At 37.1% G+C, this 27,145-nt stretch overlaps 1 protein-coding gene and 1 long non-coding RNA gene across 7 annotated transcripts in view; one reads left to right on the top strand and one right to left on the bottom strand.

The window, feature by feature from the left end:
- LOC116877600 overlaps window positions 1-27,145 on the bottom strand; it is a 146,931-nt gene that overhangs the window by 54,442 nt on the left and 65,344 nt on the right. For 2 of the 3 annotated variants that reach the window (XR_004384671.1, XR_004384672.1), the window contains exon 2: window positions 23,324-23,465. This is a non-coding gene — a long non-coding RNA (uncharacterized LOC116877600). Of the gene's footprint in view, window positions 1-23,323; window positions 23,466-25,493; window positions 25,508-27,145 lie in introns of those variants that run through there. The other variant, XR_004384673.1, reaches the window with a different exon arrangement.
- UMAD1 (UBAP1-MVB12-associated (UMA) domain containing 1) overlaps window positions 1-27,145 on the top strand; it is a 225,736-nt gene that overhangs the window by 186,531 nt on the left and 12,060 nt on the right. The gene's annotated exons all lie outside the window — the stretch shown is intronic.

Below are 27,145 nucleotides of genomic sequence, written 5' to 3'. Positions count from 1 at the left end.
CAAATAAGTGAAACTGCATAATTGACTTTCTCTGTTTGATTTATTTCACTAAGCATAATCTCCTCCAGTCCCATCCATGCTGATGCAAAAGTCGGGTATTTATCCTTTCTGATGACTAATATTCTATTGTATATATGGACCACATCTTTTGAGGTACCACCTTACACCAGTTAGAATGGCAAGAATTGATTGACAAGGCAAGAAACAACAAATGTTGAAACCATAAATCTTCTAAAAGAAAACACAGGCAGTAAGCTCCTTGACATTGGCTTTTTGGGTATGACACCAAAAGCATATGAAGCAAAAGCAAAAAACATATGATGGGACTATATTACACAAGCTTCTGCACAGCAAAGAAAACAATCAACAAAATGAAAAGGCAACTTAGGCATGGGAGAAAATATTTGCAAACCATATATCTGATCAGGGGTTAATAACCAAAATGTATACAGAACTCCCACAACTCAATAGTGAGCTCTCCCAAAAAAATCCCATTAAAATATAGGCAGGAAAAAAATTTTAATTAAAAAATAGCCAAAGATCTGAATAGACGTTTTTCCAAAAAGACCTAGAGATTGCCAATAGATACATGAAAATATGCTCAACATCACTAATCATCAAGAAAGTGCACATTAAAGCCACAATGAGCTATCTTTTCACACCAGTCAGAATGGCTATTATGAAAAAAAGAAATAGCAAGTGTTGGCAAGGATGTGGAGAAAAGTGATCTCTTGTGCACTGTTGGTAGAAATGTAAAGTGGTGCAACCACTGTGGAAAACAATATGGAGGCTTCTCAAAAAAATAAAAATAGAACTACCCTATGAATCAGCAATTCTACTTCCAGGTACTTAACTGAAGGAAAAGGAAACACTAACTAGAAAAGGTAAATGCATCCCCATGTTCATTGATGATTATTTGTAGTAACCAAGACACACATGCAACCTAAGTGTCCATCAATGGATGAAGGCATAAAGTGTGTGTGTGTGTGTGTGTGTGTGTGTGTGTGTGTGTGTGTGTAATTCAGCCTTAAAAAAGAATGAAATTTTGCCATTTGTAAATGGATTTGAAGGACATTATGCTAAGTGAAATAGGTCAGAGAAAGGTATCATGTGATCTCACTTATAATGTGGATCCTAAAAAAGAAAAAAATGAGACTCTTTTAGTTGGCTTTTCTAAATCATGATGGAATTTTTATTATCTTTGGTTATGCTTTGGTAACTGTACCAGATACCATACCATTGAATTGTATTTTAAAACTTGAAGTCTATTCAGAGTTTTATTATTGAAATAAAAAGTTTTCAGTAATAATTGTTCCCAGATTTCAAATATTTTAACTTGAGTTAAAATAAGTATGGCAGTTGAGTCACATAAGTTTACTTTAAAGGGTTTTCACTTTAAGAAAATATTTGATCATATTTGCAGTCAGAATTCACTTCTTGTTCCCCTTCTTGCCCACCACCCATCCCATTTCTTCTCATTGCCTGCTGTTCCTTCCTTATAACACTTCTCAGTTGTTTTCCTAGGGTCTTGTCAAATTTTCTCTGTGTACTATAATCCTGACCAAAGCAGCCCTGTGACTGTTTATTCTACACTCTGTCTACTGCCAAGCATTGTGCCAGACACACCATAGAGAATATATTTTTTGAATAGATAAATACAGTTGACCTTCTGATTTCTAATTCATTTCTTTCCTCTGTATTATACTGTCTTAGCCATTTTTACGATTAGGATTCACATTTTTTAACTCCAAAAATGAAGGTCACTACTTATACCCATATGGCTGAATTTCTTAAAGCCATTTGGTTTCTTTATGTGTACTTTCAAAATTCTTTAAATATTTTAGTAGACAGTCATCTTTTGATGTATTTGAGCCAATATGAATTAAGCCCATGAAGAATTTTTTTTAATTTATTACTAAATGAGGAAAAGAATTCTTGAAAGTTTGAGATACCACTGGAACCTCATTTGAGCCAGTTATCTGCCATATCGTTTTTTAAATGATAATTTTTAACACTTTTTTAAAGATTTTATTTATTTGACAGAGAAGGAGTATGTGGGGCTTGATCCCAGCACTCTGGAATCATGATCCAAGCCAAAGGCAGCTGCTTAACCAACTGAGCCACCCAGGCGCCCCTTAACATTTGTTAACATTAATTGACTAAATTCTTGAAGCCTCTTTCAACTAGTCCTTTATTTTTCCACAGTAACTTTAACTAAATTTAACAGACTCTGCTATGCTACTAAATGTATCAAAATACACCTTATGGTCATTCTGCATTTTATTCGCCATCTCAATATAAAGGGACATTCAATTAATGTTTTCAAAAAGAGACAACATTTTAGCGATTTTTAATGCATTCCAGTGCCTTTGGTAATGGAGTTGAAGTTACACAAGTATGTGGTTTTGCTGCAGGAAGTCTCCAGTTCCTAACATCACCAGTTGGTCTGATGTCTAAAATGTTCACAGTTTGGTTAAAATGCTCAGTACCAAATGTGTGACTTCCACCAAGGAAGATAGAGTCAAATGACACATCAGGTGGTCTCAAAATGACAATAGAGGATATGCTGAATCAAGCATACTGTTACTGCCATGCTTGTTAGAAGTTATTTCTCTGAGCACTGTTAAGAGAAAGGGAGGAATTTATAAAATCTTGAATGGTGCCTGGATCCATAGCACTTGGGTTTGGAAGCCAGGAAATCATTATAAAAATTGTAATTGGCTCTTTTTTTTTATTTAGTCATCAAACTTAACAGAAAAGACAACTGGAAAGTCAGGTCTACTTTTAGAATTATTGGGTCAATTATCAGTTATTTCTGAAGGAAAGATTTTTTTAAAGATACATATACTGTAGAAATTCTGTCATATTTTACTGCCAGCTTTATTAAAACTGCTTTCTCAGTTTGCAAAGATAATGATTTCTCTTGTTATTTGAAAAGCTCTATATGTGAAATTCCATTTTTTTATTATTTTCTATTTATTTTATTATTTTATTTCTATTATTTATTATTAGCCAACATATATGTGCAATTCTTATAGTACTATTAGTCTACCTGTTATTTAAGTTATGATTAGATGTTATAACACTTGAGTTTCTTAGGATGATACTGAATATGGTAGACATTTAACATTCTCAAATTTCATGATAGCTGGCAAGGAAAAAGAAGTAACATTGACTGAGTACTTACTGTGTTTCACGATCTATATTAAGGAGCCCTTACCAGTGTTATTTCATTCATTCATCACAACATCTTACTGAATAGGTTCACTTATTCCTATTTTACAGATGAGAAAATGGGGGCACATGAGGATTAAGTCCCCAAGGTACAGAATATAAGGTAACTTTTCCAAGACAGCACAGTTGGGGAGCCCTTAACCTATATTTCCATATTGTCATTTCTACATGCTCTACATGGTTCACTGCAAAAGCATTTGTGGGGATAAACATAGAAAAGTTCATCCCGAACAAAATTAAGAAGCATGGCCAAGAGGAAGAAAACAAGCCAAGGACTGTGTTCCCAATGGATTATTGGAGGTCTTGTAAAGGAAGGGTAGAGTTAATATAATTTCATTACTCAAGCCCACAACATTCATTCTTTCAGCAGTATTTATTGTCTATCATGTGCCAGGTACCCTGCTGCTACACATACAATTACTTGGACAGGGACTTTGCCTCTTGGAGCTTACATTTTAGTAGGAGTGACAGACCAAAAAAACTAATCTAAAATAAAAATAGGCAAAGAGATTATGATGTCAGGCCACGGTAAGTATAGTGAAGGGTATAACCCATAGAGTTAGAGAACAAGTCCTGGACGGGGAGAGGAGCAACTAAAACAGGGTGGAGAGAGCAGGCTTCTGCATGGAAATGATATTTAAGATGAGACTTAAAGAATTATTAGCAAGATGTGCTGAGGGCGAAGCAAGGAGAGAACTGAGGAGCAAAGACAGATTATTTCACATTCAGATTGGAAAACATTAAAAAGCCTGACAAACCCCACTTTTGGTGGTACTGTGCAGAAAGAGTCCTCACACCCTGTCTAAACAACTATTCTAGGGAGCAATTTGATAATATCTAGTAAATTTGAAAACAATTTTGTACATATACTCTGGGGCAGTTATTCTTAAAAGAAGTTTTAAAAACAATGTACTCCTTCTTACACATTTTTAAGAGGTCATAAAAACTTTCTATCATGACTTAAATTGTTGCAAAGGATGGAATTTCCCATATACTGCAAATATTGACATTTAAACATAAAATGATTACATCATTCTTTCAAATATATCCAGTGAAATTGAGATCCCATAACAATTTGGTACATGACATCACCCATTTAAAAAATACATGAACAAGCTCTTTAATAATCAGAAATTTCACATCATTCCTTTTTCTACCTGAACTCAGATTTCCATCCACTTCCCCCAAAGAATTTATCCTTTATCTTGAAAGTCTTTTATTGATCACTCTACCTTATTTCCTGGCAACAAAAACTACTGGTATAAATTATTTTTAAAAATATATTTACTTTGTGGGGCGCCTGTGGGGCGCCTGGGTGGCTCAGTTAAGTGTCTGCCTTTGGCTCAGGTCATGATCCCAGGGTCCTGGGATCGAGCCCCACATCAGTCTCCCTGCTTGGCGGGAAGTCTGCTTCTCCCTCTCCCATTCCCCCCACTTATGTTCCCGCTTGCTGTGTCTCTCTGTCAAATAAAATCTTTAAATATTATATAGATATAGATGTAGATAGATATCTTTACTATGACCCTAAGGCCAAATGCCTTCTGAATTATTAGTATATAATCAAAACTATACATAATAAATTTATGTAATAGACTTTAAAAGTTTATTTTTTAGAAGGGCATCTCTTGGTGATGTGGAACAGCTTGTTTTCTTTTAATTACTTCATGCAACTGAAGATGACTGTTACTAGAATGAACCTAACAGTAAAATGAAGAGAAGATAGGGCTGGTTGGGGGCTTACAAAGGTGCATTAGTGTTTTTTAAGGGCATTATATTGAGTAGAATCTGTAATATTCCTTGGAAACTCATCTAAATATTGATAGGTTAAATGAACTTTAAAATGAATATAGATGTATGATATTTAAAAATATGTGGGCAAAAGAATGAAAATATTTGAGTCTGATTAAGTGATTGAGAAAACAAAAAACACTACGACCGATGCATATTCCTTTCACTTGAAGACGCATCTTCAATCTGTTGGAAGTAATGCTGAACTTTTCAACACTCATCTACTTTTTGTCTCAACAGATTTGCCTATTCTGAATATTTTATATAAATAATATGTGTTCTTTTGTGGTTTCTTTCACTCAGCATATTCTTTTCAAGGGTCATCTGTGTTGAGGCACATATCAATACTTCATTCCTTTTTACTCCTATAATTGTTGGATAATAGTCCATTATGTGAACATACCACTTTTGTTTAGCTGTTCACCAGTTGATGGACATTTGCATTGTTTCTACCTTTTGGCTATTGTGAATAATGCTGCTATAAACATTCATGTACAATTTTTTTTAATACCTGTTTTTAATTTTTCTTAGTATATACTGATGAGTGATAATACTGGGTATCATAATAACTCTGTTGAATCGTTTGAGAAACTGGCCATTTTCCACATCATCTTGGTGGTGCCACATCTTACATTCTCACTAGCAGTATGTAATGGATCTAGTGTCCCCACATCCGAGCTAGTAATTGTTATTATCTGATTTTTTATTATACCCATCCTCATGGGTACAGAGAATCTCACTGTGTGGTATCTTATGGTTTTGATTTGCATTTTCTTCATGACTAATGATGTCAAGCACCTTTTCATATGCCTACTGACCATTCATATATCTACTTTGGAGAAATATCTATTAACATATTTTGCCTGTTCTGTAAATGGGTTGTCCTTTTATTGTTGAATTGTGTTTTTTTTAAATATATTCTAGATGCAAGTCCCTGATTAGATATTTGATTTGCACATATTGTCTCCCATTCTGCTGATGGCATTTTCATGTTTGGCATAGCATCTATTGAAGCATAGAAGTTTGTAATTCTGATATGGTCTAATCTATCTACTTTTTTTTATTACTTGTGCTTTGGTGTCATAGCTAAGAAACTATTGCCAAATGCGAGGCCATGAAGAGTTAACTCTACATTTTCTTACTTAAGAAATAAACAGTTTAGCTTATTTCAGACTTCAGTTCATTTTAAATTCATTTTGTATATAGTCTCATATAAATTTCCTTTTGTATGTCACTGTCCAGTTGTCCTAGCACCACTTGTTGAAAAGACTGTTCTTTCCTCCATTGGATGGTCTTGGCACTTTGTCAAAAATCAGTTGACCATAGACACACTGAAACAACAGCCTCACCTGTACAACTAACTCTGGAAATGACCTGAAGATTAGTGGAACAGACTTTGCACAGCCAGTTTATAGAGAAGAGACTGCATCAGATACATGGCTGGGAGAAACTGATATTAATACAATAATAGTAGGGGACTTTAACTCCCCATTTATGTCAATGAATACATTATCCAGAGAGAAAATAAGGGAACATTGGCTTTGAATGACACACTAAATCAGATGGATCTAACAGATGTATACGGAACATTCCCTCCAAACACAGCAGAATACATGTTATTTTCAAGTGCACATGGTACATTATTTAGGATGGATCACATGTCAGCCCACAAAACAAGTCTCAAAAAATTTAAAAGGACTGAAATCTTATCAAGCATCTCTCCTACCCCCAACTGTTGAAACTAGACATCAATTATAAGAAAACTGGAAAAAAATACAAACACATGCAGGCTAAACAACATACTACTAAACAACCAGTGGATCAATGAAGAGATCGAAGAGAAAATTAAAAAAAAAAAAAAAAATGGAGACAAATGAAAATGAAAGCACAAAGATCCAAAATCTTTGGGACACAGAAAAAGCAGGTCTAAGGGGAAAGTTTATTGCAATACAGGTATATCTCAAGAGATAAGAAAAATCTCAAGTGAACAATCTAATCTTAACAACTAAAGGAACTAGAAAAAGAAGAACAAACAAAACCCAAAGCTAATAATAATAAGGGAATAATAAAGATTATCATGGAGATGTGTGAAATAGAGACTTAAATAATAGGAAAGATCTGTGAAACCAAGAGATGGTTCTTTGAATAGATCCACAAAATTGACAAACCTTTAACCAGTCTCTTGGGGTGCCTGGGTGGCTCAGTGGGTTAAAGCCTCTGCCTTCGGCTTGGGTCATGATCTCAGGGTCCTGGGATCGAGCCCCATATCAGGCTCTCTGCTCAGCAGGGAGCCTGCTCGTCCCCGCCCCGCCTGCTTCTCTGCCTACTTGTGACCTCTGTCTGTAAATAAATAAAATCTAAAAAAAAGAAAAAAAAAACCTTTAGCCAGTCTCATCAAGAAAAAAGAGAGAGGACTCAAATCAGAAATGAAGGAGGGAAAATAACAACTGACACCACAGAAATACAAAAGATTATGAGAGAATGTTATAAAAAATTATATGCCAACAAATTTGACAACCTAGAAGAAATGGAGAAATTCTGAGGAACATACAATCTTCCAAAACTGAATCAGGAAGAAACAGAAAATCTGAACAAATTGATTACTTACTAGTAATGAAATTGAATCAGTAATCAAAAAAACTCCCAACAAAAATCAAAGACCAAATCGCTTCACAAGGGGATTTCTACCAAATATTAAAAGAAGTGTTAATACCTATTCTTCTCAAACTATTCCAAAAACTAGAAGAGGAAAGAAAGCTTCCAAATTCATTTCTGTGAGGCCAGCATTACCCCTAATACCAAACCAGACAAAGACACTATAAAAAAAGAAAATTGCAGGCCAGTATCTTTGATGAACATAAATGTGAAAATCCTCAACAAAATATTAACAAATGAAATTCAACAATATATTAAAAGGATCATTCACCACAATCAAATGGAATTTATTCCAGGGATGCAAGAGTGGTTTGTATTTGCAAATCAATCATTATGATATATCACATGACCAAAGGGAAGGATAAAAACCATATGATCATTTCAATAGATGCAGAAAAAGGATTTGATAAAATACAACATCCACCAATGATTAAAAACTCTCAACAAAATGAGTTTATAGTAAACATACCTCAACATAAGAAAGATTATTGATGACAGACCCACAGCTAACATCATACTCAGTGGTGAAAATTGAGAGCTAGGATCAGGAACAAAGCAAGAATTTCCATTCTTACCACAACATAGCACTGGAAGTCCTAGCCACGACAGTCAAGAAAAAGGAAAAAAAATGACATCTGAATTGGTAAGGAAGAAGTGAAATATTTACTACTTGCAGATGACATGATACCATATATAGAAAACCCTAAAGACTCCTCCAAAACACTACTGGAACTGAGAAGTGAATTCAGTAAAGTTGCAAGATACAAAATTAATATACAAAAATCAGTTGCATTGCTATACACTAATAATGAAGTAGCAAAAAGAGAAATTAGGAAAACAATCCTATGTACAACTGCACCAGAAAGAATAAAATACCTAGAAATTTAAATGTATTGATGTAGGAACATTAGGAGGCAAGAATATATAATGGGAAATATACAATCTCTTTAGTAAATGGTACTGGGAAAACTAGACAGCTACATGCAAAGGAATGAAACTGGACTACTTTCCTAAACCATACACAAGTATTGTGTTGAGCACTGGGTATTATACACAACTGATGAATCATTGAACACTACATCAAAGACTCATGATGTACTATATGTTGGCTAACTGAACATAATAAAATAACTCAAAATGGATTGAAGACTTAAATGTGAGACCTGAAACCATAAAACTCCTAATAGAAAGCATAGGTGATAATCTCTTAGACATCTGCCTCAACAACATATTTATGGATAGGTCTTCTCCGGCAATGGAAACAAAAGCAAAAATAAACTATAGGAACTACACCAAAATAAAAACTTTTGCACAGCAAAGGAAACCATCAACAAAACAAAAAAGCAACCTAGTGAATGGGAGAAGATATTTGCAAATTATGTATCTGACAAAGGGCTAAAACCGAAATATATGAAGAACTTCTATAACTCAACACCAAAAAGAAAGAAAAGAAACAAGTACTCTCATTAAAAAGTGGGCAGAGGAAGGGTGTCTGGGTAGCTCAATTGGCTAAGCATCAGACTCTCGATTTAGGCTCAGGTTGTGATCACAGGGTCCTGTTCTTATGGTGCTGAGATCGAGCTCTGCAATGGCTCTGTGCTGGAGCGTACTCAAGATTCTCTCTCTCTCCCTCTCTCCCTCCCCCATACCCCACGTGTATTCTTGCACTTACTCTCTCTCTCGCAAAAGAAAACAAAGTGGGCAGCAGAGGACCTGAATAGACATTTTTCCACAGAAGACATACAGATAGCTCACAAACACATGAAAAGATGTACAACATCACTAATCATCAGGGAAATGCAAATCAAAACCACAGTTAGCTATCACCTGACCCCTGTCAGAATGGTAGAATCAAAAAGACTAGAAATAACAAGTGTTGGCCAGGATGTGGAGAAAAAAGAACTCTTGTGCACTGTTGGTGGGAATGTCAATTAGTGCAGCCATTATGGAAAACAGTATGGAGTTTCCTCAAAAAAATTAATAATGGGGTTATCATACGCCAGTTATCATACGCCAGTATTTGCACTATTGGGTATTTTACCCAAATAAAGTAAAAACACTAATTTGAAAAGATATATGCATCTCTCTGTTTACCGCAGCATTATTTACAATAGCCATCATATTGAAGCAGCCTAATTGTCCATCAATAGATGAATGCATAAAGATGTTGGCTGTGTATGTGAGAGAGAGTGAGAGCGAGAGCGAGAGCGAGAGAGAGAAATCTTGCCATTTTCAACAATGTGGATGAACCTAGAGGGTATTATGCTAAGTGAAATAAATCAGAAAACAAAAACAAATACATGATTTCCCTTATATGTAGAATCTAAACAAAACAAAAATACTTCCAGTTATGGACATTGGGGAAGGTATGTGCTATGGTGAGTGCTGTGAAGTGTGTAAACCTGGTGATTCACAGACCTGTACCCCTGGGGCTAATAATACATTATATGTTAATTAAAAAAAAATTTAAAAACTTCCTTTTGTCTTGATTTTCACATTTAAAATGTCTTTTTTACATTGCTAAGAATTCTTTTTTTGTTGTTGGTTTAGTTTTTACTTTAATTCTAGTTAGTTATCATATAGTGTTAGAGTAGTTTCAGGTGTACAATCTAGTGATTCAACAATTCCATACATCACCCTGTGCTCTTCATGACAATGCGCTCCTTAATCCCCATCACCCTATTGCACCCATCCCCCCACTCCACCCTCCTCCTCTGATAACCATCAGTTTGTTTTCTGTAGTTAAAAGTCTCTTGGTTTCTCTCTGTCCCTCTCTCCCTCCCTTTCCCTTTGGTCAAAAACAGACTCTTATGTACAGAAAACACACTGGTGGTTGCCTGAGGGGAGGTAAGGGGGGTTGGGCAAGTAGAGATTAAGAGGTGCAAATTTCCAGTAATAAAATAAACAAGTCATAGAGATGAAAAGTACAACACACGGAATATAGTCAATAATATTATAATAGTAAAAGATGTGACAGATGATGACTACACTTGTGGTGAGCGTGGAATAATTTCGAGAATTGGTGAATCAATACATTGTATACCTGAAATTAATATAACATTGTGTGTCAATTATACTTAAATAAAAAAATAAAAGTTAGGCACCTATAAAAGTAGTTCATCATAGACACATATGTTATTTCTGGACTTTTAATTCTATTCCATTGATATATGTCTGTCCTTATGCCATTACCACATATCTTAGTTACTGTTGCTTTGTAAGTTTTGAAATCAGAAAATGTAAGCCCTCCAACGTTGTTCTTTAATTTTAAAGATTATTTGGCAGTTCTGGGTACTTGGGAATTCCATATAAATTTTAGGACCAGCTTATCAATTTCTACAAAGAAATCAGCTGGGACTCTGATAGGAATTGCATTGATTCTATATATGAATTTTTAGAATACTGCCATATTCTGATTCATGAACATGGAGTGTTTTTCCATTTAGATTTTTTAAAAATGTCAACAGTGTTTTGTAGTTTTCAGGGTGTAAGATTTAAATTTATTTCTAAATATTTTACTGTTTGATGCTACTGTAAATGAACTGTTAACTTCGTTTTTAGATTATGTATCGCACATGTATAGAAATACAAATATATTGATCTTGTATCCTTCAACCTTGCTGAACTTATGTGTTCTAATAGTATTTTAATGGATTTTTTTTTAGATTTTTTTCTACATGCAGGTTCATGTCATTTACATATAGAAATATCATCCAGATTAGAAAGAAAGAAAACTACCTATTATTTATTTTAAAAATTTATTATTGATTCATTGCCTAATTGCTCTGGCTAGAACATCTAATATGTTCAACAGACGTGGCAAAAGTGGACATCCTTGTCTTGTTCCCAATGGTCTTTCATTGTGAAATATTTTTGCATGGATTTTCTGAAAATGTCCTTCAATCAGGTTGAGAAAGTTCCCTTCCATTCCTAGTTGGGTGAGTGTTTTTACCATGAAAGTATACTCAATTTTTTAAAAAATTTTTTCTGGCCTGAGATGATCATATAGTTTTGTTATTCAATTGATGTGGTATTACGTTGATCAATTTTCCCTAAACTCATGTAAACTATACTAGTGGCCAGTAAGTTCGTGCTACAAAAAAAGCACAATATTATACATATATTATCTGTATAGGTCTCTTTTCAAAAATAAATAAATAAAATCTTAAAAAAAAAAAGCAATAGCAATCATTTCTGAATGAACAGCATGAGTAAATTTTTATGCAAGTGGAAGTATTTTTGTTTTCCTCTCAGTGATTTACCTGCTCAGAATTTTAAATTGTTTTCAAACTTGTGATTTGCTTTACTTTTTGTAGTTGGTGATTCAGATATTTTTTATAGCTTTTCAAGCAATCAGCCTGAAATTTATATTTTGAACTGCATCACTTTAATCAATTTTTGTTTAGGTTTTAGTTCAAAGCAATTAAACAAATAGGAAGTAAAAAACACACAAGGCCCTTTAAAAATTAACTGTAGGCTTTGAGCATGAAAGCACCACTTTCATTTGTGCTCCTCTGGCCATAAATAGTGATGATGTACTTCCCCTTTTTTTCTACATTTAAGGGTCCACCCAGAAATTTGCAACTATATTGAGTCCCGGAAATGTTCTCATTCTCTTTTCTTGTCTGTGATATAATCTCTTAACATAGTTGGTTCAAGAAGCATGTTAAGTTGACCCAGATCACGTGTTTGAGCCTTTTAAAGGCAAAATATCTTCTCTGTTTCCTGAGAACAGATTGCAGCCCCGATCCAGGCACCTGGTGTCTTCTTGCCATTGCTTAGCAAGTGCCAGAGGCTAGGGGATGTGTGGGCAGTTGAATCCAGTCCATTCTTGTCACAGGACAGTGAGCCCCAGAGGGCTTGTCTCAGGAAGTGTCATCATTATGTTGTCACTTTACTTTCTTAAATTTAACTAGAATATATTTGGTTAAGGTAAAAATGTTACTTTACAATTATTCAGGCACCACAACACTGCTTTTTAGGGGTTAAAAATGTGTAAATAGCCTGTAATTTCAGGGTGTCTATAATCCACATAGAATTAGCATATCCAGGTAGATATAAAAATGACAATGTGCAATGTTTTTCCCTGGTCTTTGGTTTTTGTTTAAAAAAAAAAGTTACCTTCCACATTACATACGCTTTTCTTTTTCTCTCAAAACAAAGAAAGTGGGATTAGTAGAAGACTTCTATAACCCTTTCCGAAGGAGAAAATCCTTTTGAAAAAATTTGAAGTCTTTAGAAACAGTGCATCTACAAGGTATGAAGCAAAGTTTCCGCAGATTGTCAGGTTTTCGGGGCAGCATAGAATAGTGAATCAGAGTACAATCCCAGAGTTAGACTCAATTCTTTGGGTTTCAGTGTTCCTCATGTGTTAAATGGAGGTGAAAGTGGTATGTACATCATAAACAAAAAATTAAATGAGAGAACACGGGTAAAGAGCTTCGAGCAGTAACTGCCAAGTAAATGCCCATCTACCAGTTAACCGATGTCTGTGGCAATAGACGTAAGTACACTGTTAGAACCTTAAGACTGACTCAAAATAAAGTTGATAAAATTAGAATTAGTAATACTAACATAATTTACTAATTAGTATATATTAAAGCTCATCATCTTTATCCTTACTTCCATTCTCATGGGTAGACCATAAATTAGTTTAATGAATTCCCATCATCAACTCACCTACAAAGTAGGCATGGGAGAGAAAATAGAAGCTCTCAGACTCTGAGTGTAGCTTCCATACATTTAAGAACACTTTAGGAAATTATAGGCATTGGTTTTTAAGCCACTTTGGCAGTTAAAGCAGTAGCAATCAGGGGCACCTGGGTGGCTCCGTGGGTTCAAACCTCTGCCTTCAGCTCAGGGTCCTGGGATCAACCCCCACATAGCATCGGCTCTCTGCTCAGCAGAGAGACTGCTCCCTCCCCTCTCTCTCTCTGCCTGCCTCTCTGCCTACTTGTGATCTCTGTCAAGTAAATAAATAAAATCTTTAAAAAAAAAAAAAAAAAAAAGCAATAGCAATCATTTCTAGAAGGCCAAAAGAAGATCTGTACTGGGCTCTGAAAATCAACTGCCTGGAAATACCAGATTTTCGAAAACTAGTGCTCAGACCACCATGTAAAGGGCTGGGTCCCAGAGAGTTAACTGCTGCTGCTGCTTCCTTCCATGAGGCCTTTCTGTTCCCTAGTTCAACCATCATGCACACCACACTGACCTATAGTGAAGTCACCAGTTGGCCAAAAGGGAACTGGTGAGGCTCTTCCTTCTCCTATCCCATCTTCCATTTCTATCAGCAGGTTAATTATGTTTACACTCTGACTTCTGATAACCAGTCATTCCCACCTCCAGTGAATTCCTTTTTTTGTTCTACACATGCATCGCTCTCAATTTCTTTTTACCAGATTTTACCATTTACTCTACTTTGTCACCTTGCTATTTATGGGATTAAAATAAAAAAATCTTGAATACAACTCTCCAGACTTCCTAGATATATTTCTAATGAAAATTCCTGACAGTGCACTTAGGCCAACAGTCTTGAAAAGTACTCCAGAGTACCTTCTAGATTCTCTGCCAAAGTTCAGGTCCTACGACTATATTTGGTTTCTTTTTTTTAGCACTGACAATCAAAATAATTTTAAAATGTTTAATCTGCCTTGTTATTCTGATTTTAACATTAATAATTTCCTTACAGGTATTTACTGCAAATACATAGGCTTTTATCTCTATTGTGGACCCACTGGCCTGAGAAAATACATTCTAAGTTCTTAATAATTATAACAGTGGTTTTCTAGGCCATAACTTGATAGAAGATTGGCACCTACATATGTATATACACACACACACATATATATAATTTATTTATATATATATTTATATAATATATATTATATATTTATATAGACATATATATATAAAATCTTTTTTAATCCAAAGTGTTTGTTTTTTATCGTAATGAAGAGCAGCGTAAGTTAGGTCTTCTTCCATGAAGAAGTCCTTTTATGGAGTATCACCTGAGATATATATTTCCTCTCAAGATATATAATTATCAGTTGATATTTTGTTTCTAAAGTTATATATATTAATTTAAATGCTGTTTCTATAAGAATTTTTACTATGCAGAAGATTTGGGGTATAAGTCTACTTGGAATTATGGTACTTTATAGCTGGATCACCTGACCCAACTATTTCATATTTTCAGGGGAATTAATTGAAACACAGAAAGCTCAGATGATTGGTGTAAGGTCACATGGTTCAGATGGAAACCATAGTCACTAGGACTTGGATCTGGTGCTCTAAGTCTTGCAGATTAATTTTCAACTTAAAGTACAAGTAACAGTATATATTCTGATAATTAACTTCTTTCTCCCTAAAAACTTAAGAATCGTGAAAAAGGAAGTTCCTAAGAATTGAATATCTATACTAAGCAATTATTCTATTATTCTTTCCAAGCACAGTGTATATTTTCCTTTTTTTACTTTGCTGAGGCATTTGAAAATTTTTAATATTTTAACTTTAAATTTAAAAATTAAGATAGTGAATTTTAAATTTTCCTGTAAATTTGGACATGATTGTGGCTTCTCAGTTTTAATTGATCTTAGCATTATTCATTCTATATTTTGTTGGGTAGGCTTCCCTCAAAAGCATCTTATACCCTTAAAATAACACACAAAAAGAATTATAGCATAGAGTTCCAGAGTGGGTGGAAGGTCTTAGAGATTATGGTGCTACTTCAAACAGGATTGAAATACCATCAATTACACTCAAATTTTAATCCATAAAATCCATAAAGTATTTAATCCATAAAAAATCCAAAAAATCCATAATATTGGCTTACCTTAATTATGATTTTTAAAGCTAAGCAAAGTGTGTATTATAAAAAGGTACATACAAACTTAATATACCTTAAAAAAATTACAATTCAAAATAAGCAGGAAACGTATTTTATGTTTCCCCTCACTTCCAGTTCTTGCTAATTTTTCTCTATGTATGTAAATACTCTGTATTCCTATATTCACTGACTCCTTTTAGAATTATTTCTGATTTCCTACTTGTTGATTGTACTCTAGTTTAAAAATACTAAATTGTACTCTAGTTTTGAAAATACTAAAAATAGCCAAAAGGTAGAAACAACCCAAATGTCTATTAACAGCTGAATGGATAAACAAAATATGGTATATATTTAGCTTCAGAAAGGAATGAAATTCTGATACATGATACCACATCCATGGTCTCCAAAAACATTATGCGAAGTGAAATAAGCCATTTACCTCATAGAAATAGAACCACACAATGTTTATCCTGTCACTAGATAGGCAAACTGATAGAAAGTGTAATAGATAGAGGTTACCAGGGGCGGGGGAAGGGAGGAATGGAGAGTTGTTCAGTTGGTACAGAGTCTCTGCTTGGGATGATGGAAAAGTTCTAGAGATAGGCAGTGATAGTATCTGCACAACACTGTGAATGTACTTCATGCACTGAATTATACACTTAAAAATGGTTAAGATGATAAATTTTACAGTGTATATATTTTACCACAATAAAATATTATCCTGAGTTAGCCATAAAATAATAGCACTCTCCTTTGGGCTCTGAGTATATACCTTCAAGGGATATGCCTCTTACCATTCTGAGTAGCCCCTTCATTCTCACACTTGGGTGGAGAATACACAGCTGTATTTACTTTTCCATCCACATCTATTTTGAAATACAACCTTTTTTTGCATGAGAGCCAAGGTCAAGTGACACAGCTCTCTACTCACCATTTTAGTTTGCCAAACACCGCTTTTCTAGCGGAGTGCTGGGTTAGGTGCAGCAAGGGTGGGTAATCTGAGTGGAATTCAATTAGTCTACCTTAGTAATTTCTGTACTCCATTTGGTATGATGCATTTCCCTTCATTTCCATCTCTATATGATAATGTACAGTTGTGTATTCACTACTATAGTATTTCCAAGTGTGTGGCCTCTTCCACACATCATATTCAAATTACAAAGAAAATAAGGCTTTTCCTATCCAATATTTTCCCATTTCTTAACACTTTTTTGTGTGTCCTGAGATTAGAAAGATCTTTATATACAAGGTGAGCATGAGATCCTACTGATAATTGTCTTTGAATTCTGGCTATGGACATGACAATTCTATGTACATACTAAAAAGTATATATTTATATCTTCACATAATAATGTAAACTGACAAAATACAATCTTTTTAGTGCAAATTAAGAGCAGCAGAACAGATTAGCTTTCTGTCTTCAAACAATCTTAACATGACATAATTGCATTTTTATTATTTATAATATCTAAATGTTTGTTGTTAAAAATACATATTATACTTAGGTTATGAATTTGTTAAATGTTCATTCCATCAAAGCACATGCCCAAAAAAACCCCAGCATGTAGCTATTACTTAATATCTTTAGACTTACTTTCTTTTTGTGTTTCCTACTACTATAGTATGCTGTTTGTTCCCATTCAGTCAATATCATATATGTTAGGTCTATTTATCTAATTATATAAAAAGGATAATCAAATGTTTCTATTTTCTTACCATCTCTAACAATATAGAGAATTCCATTTCCTTTCTTATTGTCTATGCAGATGGTTGAAGTGCTTTATTGTTATACAAAATGAAAATTCGAGTGAAATTAATATTTCAATTAATATTGAGATGTATGAGATCATTTTTCATTATTTTCCTTTGAAATTATCTGGAAGAAACATGACCATATTGCATTTCATTCTAAAGGAATTGAATAGATATTTAAAATAACTAAAGCTGTATCAATGGGAAGTTAAGTAGAATCCAGTGTGACTAATAAGGGATATCAAATTCTTCAGATCTGTGGTATACATAATAAGCTTAAAGAATTCATGGTCAGAAGCCTAAGCTATTGTGTAGTGGCGGCTGTGATCAGGTGCTGTAGTTTTTAAGCTGTTACATATTGCATCCAGTTTACTATAGTTAATTAAGTAACAAGATGCTTAGTTGTACGGATCCTTTGAACTCTATTTCTATACTGGCACAATCTATACTTTTGGACCTTCATTCTCTACTGCAGATGACACTTGTCCATAGAGAAATTGCTAAGTCCACAAAACAAATTATTTCCCGTGACGACGGTCTTTACATTGAAGGAGGGAGCACTGGGTTGTGAATCAGGTGACCCAGAGTACACATCTCTGCCAGTTAGTAGTGACGTGACCTTAAACTGTCATTAAACTTTGAGCCTCAGAAGATGAGAATTGAAACTGTCTTCCCTATCAAATTTAACAGGTTGTGAGGCTCAAATGAAACAAAGTATGTGAAACTACTTCAAAAACTGTAGAAAGCACTAAACAAATATCGTTTTCCCAAGATTCTGATTAAAACTTTTCTTATCCCACAGATTTAACAATTATGAAACTGATAAAATCATACCAGTAAGTTGTTTCATAGAGTATTATAGCATATTTAAGTTTTAAAAACTATTAGTTTGTTTCAGTTTTAATTCCAAGATCATTTAACATCTGCATGACTCTGTTTTTGTTTGTTTGGTGTGGCTAATATGCCTCTCATTTTGGTATAAATGGAGATGTGTGGGCAGTAGAAATTGGTGGGGTCATAATGTCCTAATAAAGGGCACTCCTTTTCCTCATCTGCATCCTGCTAAAAGAGCCAGCAGGCAGAAAAACAAATGTCCCCCTTTTGACTAATACAGCCTAGGCTGAAGGAGGCACTTTCATGTAGACTTCTACACTCCCAGTAACCGATGTGCAGATCTGTGGGGAAAGTTGAAGTCAGCACAATGGACACGCTTAACTCGGGTAACTTGCCTCCTCTGGTCCAAGTAGAGCAAAGAAAGAGAATTTCTCTAGGCCTCAGGACCTTGGATGTTTTAGTGTCCCTCATCTAGAAACATGGACCTATGGCCGTCGTCCACCAAGTGGGTAGCTCAGTCTACTTCCTTGGGGGAGGATTGGGGGTTATGGCAGACAGCCAAGGTGCCTAGAGAGAAATCCCTCTTTATGGAAACCAGAAAAGAAAGACATTTTCTCTTTAACAGAGGTGAATGGAAATTAAATAAGTGGAATGTACCCAGCCATCCTCTCTCCTACTCAGATCTCATCTCTGAGGGTTTCCCTCCCCTTGGGGCTTAGCTAGTCCTGCCACCCTCTTCCTGGTCCTGTTCCCCACACCCCTGCCCTCAGGCATAGGATCCACGGCAGCCCCTTCAGATTATACCAGAAAAACTGGTTCCTGGAAGAGAAGAGCTGTGTAAGGCAGGTTGATGCTCTAGATTGAATGTCTCCCCCCAAAATTCATATGTTGAAACCTAATCCCCAAGGTGAGGGTATTAGGAGGTGGGGCTTTGGGGAAGTGATTAGGTCATGAGGGTAGAGCCCTCATGAATGAGATTCGTGCCCTTGGAAGAGAGGTCCCAGAGAAAGCCCTGGACTCCTCTGCCATGTGATGTTTTAGGAGAAAGAGTGCAGTCTGTGAACCAGGAAGCAGGCCCTCACCAGACACCGAATCTGCCAACACCTTGATCTTGGACTTTCCAGCCTTCAGAACTGTGAGAAATAGATTTTGTTGTTTGTAAGCCACCCAATCTATAATATTTTGCTATAGCAGCCAGAGTGGACTAAGACAGTTGATTGGGTGCAATTTGTAGTTAATAAAGTTAGCTTCTTCCTCTCTCTTTCAGTGAAAGGTGGGTCTACGATAAAAAATAGTTGCCACAGTCTCACCTACATTGTAGCAGAAACTTACTGAACTTCTCTTGGGAGACACATTTGTGAAGTTGTTTATTTGGCAAGTCAAGAACAAGGCATCTCATTCATAAGGAAAGTAAACTAGTTTTAAGTTCTATCTGAATTTAATACCTTCCATCCATCTTTCATCATTGGGAGATAATATAGTGAGCAAAATCTTTTTAGACAAAAAAAAAAAAAAAACAGATATGGAAATGCAGCTTAACATAATTCCTGGCTTATTCTGAATAAATCTGAATATGAAGTTCATGAGGAAACTGAAATTATTTAGTCATTCAGTAAACATGTATCAATCATCTATTATGAGCGGCATTGCTCCGATTGCCAGGGGGAATGGAGATGAAAGCTATCGTCCCTGGCTTTGAGCAGACCATGGTTTTATGAGAGTGACAGAGAATTCTAGTCCAGTATGATTTGTGCAGTGAGAGAGAGAAGCACAAGCTGTTGTAGGAATACACGGGCAAGCACTGGGCCCAGGTTTGAGGAGTTACTTGGGAAGATCTTTCTGAAAGAGTCCTGGTGTGCATCCTGAAGGGTTAGTTGAAAAGGCAAGATGAAGGGAGAAGAAGAAGAGAGAAAGACCAATGTCCTCATTAAGGCAGAAGTAATCCAATGAGCTAAAGCTCAGAGCTTAAGGGAGAGCTTGGCATGATGGCGTAAATGATGATAGTAAATAGCTTGGTATGGATGAAGACGTTAGGGAATGGTAATATAATAAATCAGACGGGTAAGCAAGGCCAGATCATACCTTATGTGCTACGATACGGAGTTTGTTCTTCTGTCCAAAGGCGTTGAGAAGCATTAAGCAAGGAAGAGCATGTGTGTTCGATAGGACCAGCGAGAGGGAGAATGTAATGTAGTAAGTGTAGTAAGTATAATATAGTGTAGTAAGGCCATATGCAGCATTCATGACACAGGCTATGGTGGCTTGCATTAAGAGAAGAGACGGTGGGATTGATGAGAAATGATGGGACTTGGGGAGACATTAGAGACCTCAAAATCAGTAGGACTCAGTCATTTACTGGATGGGGGAAGCATCCAGGGAGAGAGAAGTCAAAGATAATTTAGGCATCTGTGTTTGGCAGTTATTATACAAAAAGTATTAGAAGAGCATTGGGTTGGGATAGAGCTGGGCAAAACTTGTCAGGTTCAGAACATGTTGAGCTCAGTATTCCAAAAGAAGAGGTATAATAGGATTTGAACATGTGGGTCAGGAGCCCTAAGTGTAAGTCTAGGTTTGAGATGGGTATGGACATGTGCGTGTGTACACACATGCGTGCCTCCACATACTTACCTACTTTCAGGGAGTGGAGGGATGGGGCAGTAGGAACCATGGATATGGATAAGCCCCTCCAAGGAATTGTGTTGAGACGAGGAAGAATAAAGGAACAGAAATGAGACCCTGGAGACTATCATTTCAAAAACAGACAAAAGAATAATCAGCCAGACAGATAGAGGCAACACTAAGTGGTACAGAAGCCAGAAACTAAAAACTCAGGGTGACCAGTCTTAAGTGCTACAAAGAAGTCATATAAGGTTAGCACTTCAGAACATCTTCTCAGTTAAGCACAGTGTGATTATAAGTAACCTTGAACAAAAGCAGTGTCAGCACAGGGGCAGAGAGAGAAGGCAGATTGCAGTGGGTGAGGAGTGAAACAGACAGCGAGTGTCAACAATCGTCTCAGCCTGGCTGTGAAATAAAGGAGAGAAATAATGTGGGCGTTCAGTGGGTAAGATGCCAGTGGGTGCGAAAGACCTCAGCCGAATTCTCTGTAAATGGTAAATTGACTTTATAAAAGATCAGCAATTGGGAGCCATCTCCTAACAGACGAAGCCACGTCCTTGAAGTGTAGGGACGACGGGATGGATGTGGAGCACTGGGGAGGAGTTCGATTTGGGTGGGAAGAGGGCAACTTGCCTGTGGTGGCAGGAGGGAAGCATGGAGTGGTAGAGATGCAGAGAAGTTTTTTGGGCGCGGTAAGTAGAAGAAATCCTCGCCTGATGATTCCTGTTTTCTCTGCAGAGTGGTATGTTAGCCCACCGGCTGGCAGCAAGGGGCCAGGTGGTGATGTAGGACGAGAGGAGAGGAGAGCAGGGGTGAAATGTGTGCTGGCAAGAATGAGGGGGAAGGCCTATAGGAAAACACAAGATTCCTGGATAACTTAAGGTCAGAGATGATGAACTTCTATAAACTAACTTTTTAAAAATATTTTAAAAAAATCATTGGAATAGCCTTTTTTATTTCCCAGACCAGTATTAAACAGGATCCCATGCTGAACATGCTGTTTCTTGCTGGTTCCTTTCCTAAAATGCTTCTCTTTCCTCTTTCCACTGCTTCCCCCACCCCCACCCCAGTTGGCTGTACAGAATATTTTCCGGCTTCAGTGAAGCCACTTTTCCAAGAATGCATGGAACAGATTACAGAAGCCAGTGCCAGCCTGCTTACTTCCCCCTCTTCACTTGCATAGGTTCAGCTGGAGTTCTGAAAAGAGGAAGTCAGGAGGATTTGGGTTTTGTTTGTTTGTTGTTTTGTTTTGTTTTGTTTTTTAAAGAAAGATGGAAGAAGCAGAAAGCATAAGCTGGTGGAAACACTGGGGGTGAGGGGCTAGGGAAGAAAAGGGAGCGAACACTGAAAAAAAAAATCATGAGCCAAGTTGTAAATTGAAATGATGTCAGAAATCAGAAAGGAAAGGGAGCAAAGAAAATATCTACTTTCTAACCTGGCCTCTTAGTTTGCTACCCCAGAATATGGCATCCTCAAAGTGGGAGGCCAGGCCATATGGGAAACAGGCTGGCAGTGAATTCAACCTTATTTCGTGCCTAATATATCTGTATCAGTGGTCAGGTGTTCTGGGCTTTTGATTGTTTCTTTGGCCTAACCCCTAGATGTAAAAAATCAAGTCTGGGGTACCTAGAATAACTCAGAAGTAAGGGGACCCCATTCAAGTGCCACAAGTGAGCACTTGTGTTATGCAGGTGTTAGGTTGTGGGTATGGAGGACTTGCAGAAAAGCAGCAAATTTCTTCCTAGGGAAAGGGGACTACTTTTTAGGACATATATAGGTATAAGAGACCAGTCCCCTGGCTTTTATCAGCTAGCCAGACATTTATTAACAACTAGCCTCTTAGAAAAAATAAATAAATAAATAGGGAGCCTGAGTACTGCCCTTAACTGTGCTGTTGCTTCTCTCACCTTCTAACCTCTTGTCCCCTGACGCTTCTGACTCAGATTTGCCCCCCAAACCACCCCCATCAAGACGCTGATGTAATGCAAGCAGATACCAGCTGAAGCCAGAATAGAATGGATAGTTATCTGGGGAGATAAAGTGACAGTGTTGCCTGTTCGGGCTATTGTTCAAAGGAACATGTCTTTTATTTATAGATGTTAGAATTTAAAGGCATAGACAGCCAGAGCTTGACATTACCTCTTCTTACTGTAACTCGTTTCCTAGAAATAAGCTTTAGCCTATAGCTACCTTCTTTGCATGTAAATTGAATGTGTTAGATGTGTGTTTTATACCTCGTTTCATATTCTTCTAATAGGTTCTGTGACTGTTTTGGTTAAGGTTGGTTTCTAAATTTTAATGATTCAATATTTTGCTTTTATTGGACACTATTTTATCTCTGCTTATCTGAGGCACGGGTTGCCTTAAAAAGCAGGAAGTTTAAAAAGAGGCCAAATAGAGGTGATGTTCATATTAATAAAATATTCATATTTTAGTCGGGTAGGGCTAAGGAGATGAAGGCTTCAAATTGTTCGCGGGTTTGCAAAATTGGCACCCCTTAATAGATTTCATGGTGGTTTGGGGGGCTTCTGTGCCAGGAAAAATGTAGTCTGTTCTCAAACCTGCATTTCCTTGCTTTCAAATACCCAAGAGTGAGGTTCACAGGATGCCACTAACCTTCTGTTGCTCCAGGGAAGTGACTTCATTTTTCTAAGCCTTCTCTTAAAAGTGTTATGTGCCTTGTATTCTTGGACTGTATTTTCTTCCAAAGCTCTGAGAAGATTTTGCAGATTGAACCTCATGAATCTTTGCAGCCCCTCTGCAAGAAAGAGAGGAATAGTGTCTATAAGCCTTTTTGAATTATTTGAAACAAAGATCATAGAATGTGAGGAATACAAGATAAACTTAGCCAGCCCATTTTTTTAAAAGGTTAACTGATGAACAAGAAATAATTTTTATACAGACATAAAAATAGGTGATTAACTGTACACTTTGCTGGAAATTTATCTTCTCCCCCAGATTTTAAAAAAAAAAAAATCTGACATGGCATACTGCTATTTAAACCATGTAAGGACAAATATTACTTTGAAAAAGAAGTATTAAAGCTAGATTATATGAAGGAACTTACATTCAAGAACATTGTCATAGCAGCCCTTCTGTCAACAGGATTAATCACAAAAATAACGAATATGCTTTATGAACGTAATATTTGAAGTAATTTTTTAAAATTTGGCTATTAACCGTAAGGTTAATTGATTCTTTTCTTTGTGCTCCATTGTGGTTCACATACTCATTCTTCTCTTTAAAGACCCATTTTATTATGCAAATGAAAAAAATTGAAAGACTCTGTGTGTAAGGGAGAGGGCTGCTTTTTGCCGGGGGAACTCATGCACCTGTTTGGGCCCTCAGCCCCCACCTCTGCTTCCACAGGCTGCCAAGCTCGGCTGCGTGATCAGAGTCGCGGGTGTGGGGTCCTTGAATTTTGACTCACATGTTCTTTGTGACTTACTCTTGTTTTGCCTTAGAATCCCCCCCTTCCAGCTCTCTCTCAGCATGCCGGCGGCAGCTGCATCATGGCGCTCACCCTGCTGCCAAGAGGGCAGGCAGCCTCCTTGGAGACGGGGATGTTGCACTCGGGCCAACTGTTAAGAGATAGATGTTGGAGTAATACGCCCAGCACAGCTGAAATTCAGAGCCTTCTAGGAGGCGTTTGGTGGAACACTTTCTCCATGGTATTTTTAAGTTAATTTTGGGGAACTTTTTATTTTGGACAGTTCAAAGCAAAGGTAGAAAGAATACTGTAGCACATGCCTGTGTACCTTCTACCTCTCCATTTCAACCATGGTCAACTTAGAGACCATCTTGTTTCACTGATCCCCAGTGTTTCCCTGTGGTTTATCCAGACTACTGGTAGATTCATTTCTGGGGATAAATATTTCATAAATTACAGTTGCTCTTCTGTCCTTCAGTCTAAGATCTCTCACCTTAGTGATTTTTTTCAGTCCTTTCTTGCTAATGGTAAAAGATAGTAGAGTCTTTTTTCCTTCAAAAGTAAGCCAAGATACGCTATGTTGGCACCTATCTTATTTTGTAATACCGTCCCCTAAGTTTTCAGGGCTTTGTTCATTCAGTTGCCCAGTCTGTCCAAAGCTGTGGTGTGTGGGGTCTTCAAATGTGGAGCACTAAAGGTCACTAGGTGGGATTCTCGGTGTTACTACAGACTAACCATGTAACCTGCGACAACTTCCTTCACCTTTGTATGCTTCCATGCCCTCTTGTTTTTAAGGTGGGACTAATACTGGTACACACCCCACAAAGCTGTGGTAGGACTTAAATGAGTGAGAACATTTAAATAGCTCAGAGACTGACACAAAGGAAGGGCCCAGTATATGCCATTGCTCCCATCCTCCTTTTCCTTCTCATGATTTTTTTTCTATCCCTCATCACTCATAGAGAAGTGAAATAATACAGCAGTTTTATCAGGAGAACTTGAACAAGGAGCCACACATGTCTCTCTACTCCTTTATTATCCAAGACACAGTCGGCCAGAGAGTTAAACCTTAGAAGTTGGGGGTTTTAAGAGCAAAGCAGTACGGGTAACACACCTCCTTGTTAGTGGGGAACAAAAACAAGAATCCTTTTGTTTAAGAAAGGCAATGATTTGGCAATTGATATTAGAGAACATTCTGTACACAAGAAAGAGAAGAAAGTTCAAGCAGGGGATGCTACTAACAGATAGATCTAGGGAACATTTGTGCATGAGATCAAGAGAGAAGGCAAGATAAAAAAAAGGATAAGGGAAGAGGATTTGAACCATCAGGGAATATCAGAAACAAAGGAGGGGCACCTGAGTGGCTCAGTCAGTTAGGCATCTGACTCTCAATTTCAGCTTGGATCATGATGTCAGGGTCATGAGATCGAGCCCCACATGGAGCCCTGCATCAAGCTGTATACTCAGCACAGAGTCTGCTTGGGATTCTCTCTCTCCCCCTGCCCTCCTCTCCGCTTGTATACTTTCTCACTCTATCTCAAATAAATAAATAGAATCTTAAAAAAAGAAAGAGAGATGGGTGAATCCTAAACTTTATCTAAAGCCACGTGGCATTGGCCATTCCTAAAATTGTAATTTAGTCATGTAATTTAACATGTGCTAAGCATTAGTCTACTTACTTATGAATATCATTTCCTTAATCTTCATAGCAAGCCTGTGAAATAGGTACTATTATTGATCTCATTATGCAGCTAAGGAAACTGAGATATGAAGGAGTTAAATAACTTGCCCAAGACAATAAGCAGGAGACCTCGGGTTTGCACCTAAGCAGTGTGGCTCCAGAATCTGTCCTGTAAACACTTTCGTGCTGCTCCAAGGTAAACAAAGCCTCAGCACGTAGGTCATCTTGAGGAAAGCAGCGATAGCTAGGTGATAGCCTCCAAAGAGGCTGGAACGGTGGCATCATTGCTCACTGATACCTGTGCTCTCATCTGACCCAGGGACCAGTATTTAAGTCTCACTCAGGTTTCAGGAGGCAAGTTCTGTCCACTACACATATGGATGTTTCTAATAAGCTTTGTCATAGTAGGGTGCAGTTACATTGTTCTAGCTGCAGTCCTAAGAAAGTTCTCTGGTTTTTATTTTCACATGAAGTTAAGATAACTCTTGCTAGGGATGTGTTTGATTAATTCAAAGTCATTTACTAAACAACTATTTCTTGAAGGCCTCTGTTCTAGGTGCTGGGAATGCCTTGTGAAGAGAGCAGTTCCTCTACTACAGAATCTCCATGGAGTTTTCCTTTCTAGAGCTTCTCATTAGCATAACAACAGCTGTCCTTTCTCTCAACTCACACAGCAAAAGAAAAATCTAGAGAAACCTCTCTTGACCCCACAGCGCTTTGCAGCCACTGGCCCATGTATCTTTTTCCCATCTGTAGTACCGTGTCTAGAAACGTTGTCTGTTCTCATATTTGTCTTCACTTGCCTTCCTCCCATCATTTTTTTTTAATTTATTTATTTTAGAGAGAGTACATGTGCAAGCAGGGTGAGGGGCAGAGGGAGAGAAGCAGACTCCTCACTCAGTGTGGAGCCCGACACGGGACTCGATCCCATGACTCTGAGATCATGAGCTGAGCCCAACAGAGTCGGTTGCCAAACTGAACAAGCCACCCAGGTGCCCCCCACCTCCCATCATCTTTTAAACACAGCACCAAGCAGACTTTCTCCTCGAGATGTCCCCCAGCTCCAGACTCCTACGAGATCCCCTTACCTACTAACAGCTCCACTTGGATGTCTATAAGGCACTTGGAACATCCAAAACATCTCATCTTCCTGCCACATGCACTTCCCACCGACACGATTTTCCCATCCCTGTAAATGGAGAGTGGAGACTCCATCCTTAATTGCCAACCAATGACTTTGGCTTCATCCTCGACTCTGCTCTTGCTCTCGCACCCCACATCCATACCATCAGCAAATCCTACTGGCTTTCTCCTTGGTCGATCCATA

This window comes from Lontra canadensis, unplaced genomic scaffold (genome assembly GCF_010015895.1).
Source record: "Lontra canadensis isolate GAN:19392208 unplaced genomic scaffold, GSC_riverotter_1.0 scaffold2, whole genome shotgun sequence".
Taxonomy (NCBI): Eukaryota; Metazoa; Chordata; class Mammalia; order Carnivora; family Mustelidae; genus Lontra; species Lontra canadensis.
The sequence above is the reverse complement of the archived record's forward strand: the minus strand, read 5'-3'. Positions and strand labels throughout refer to the sequence as shown.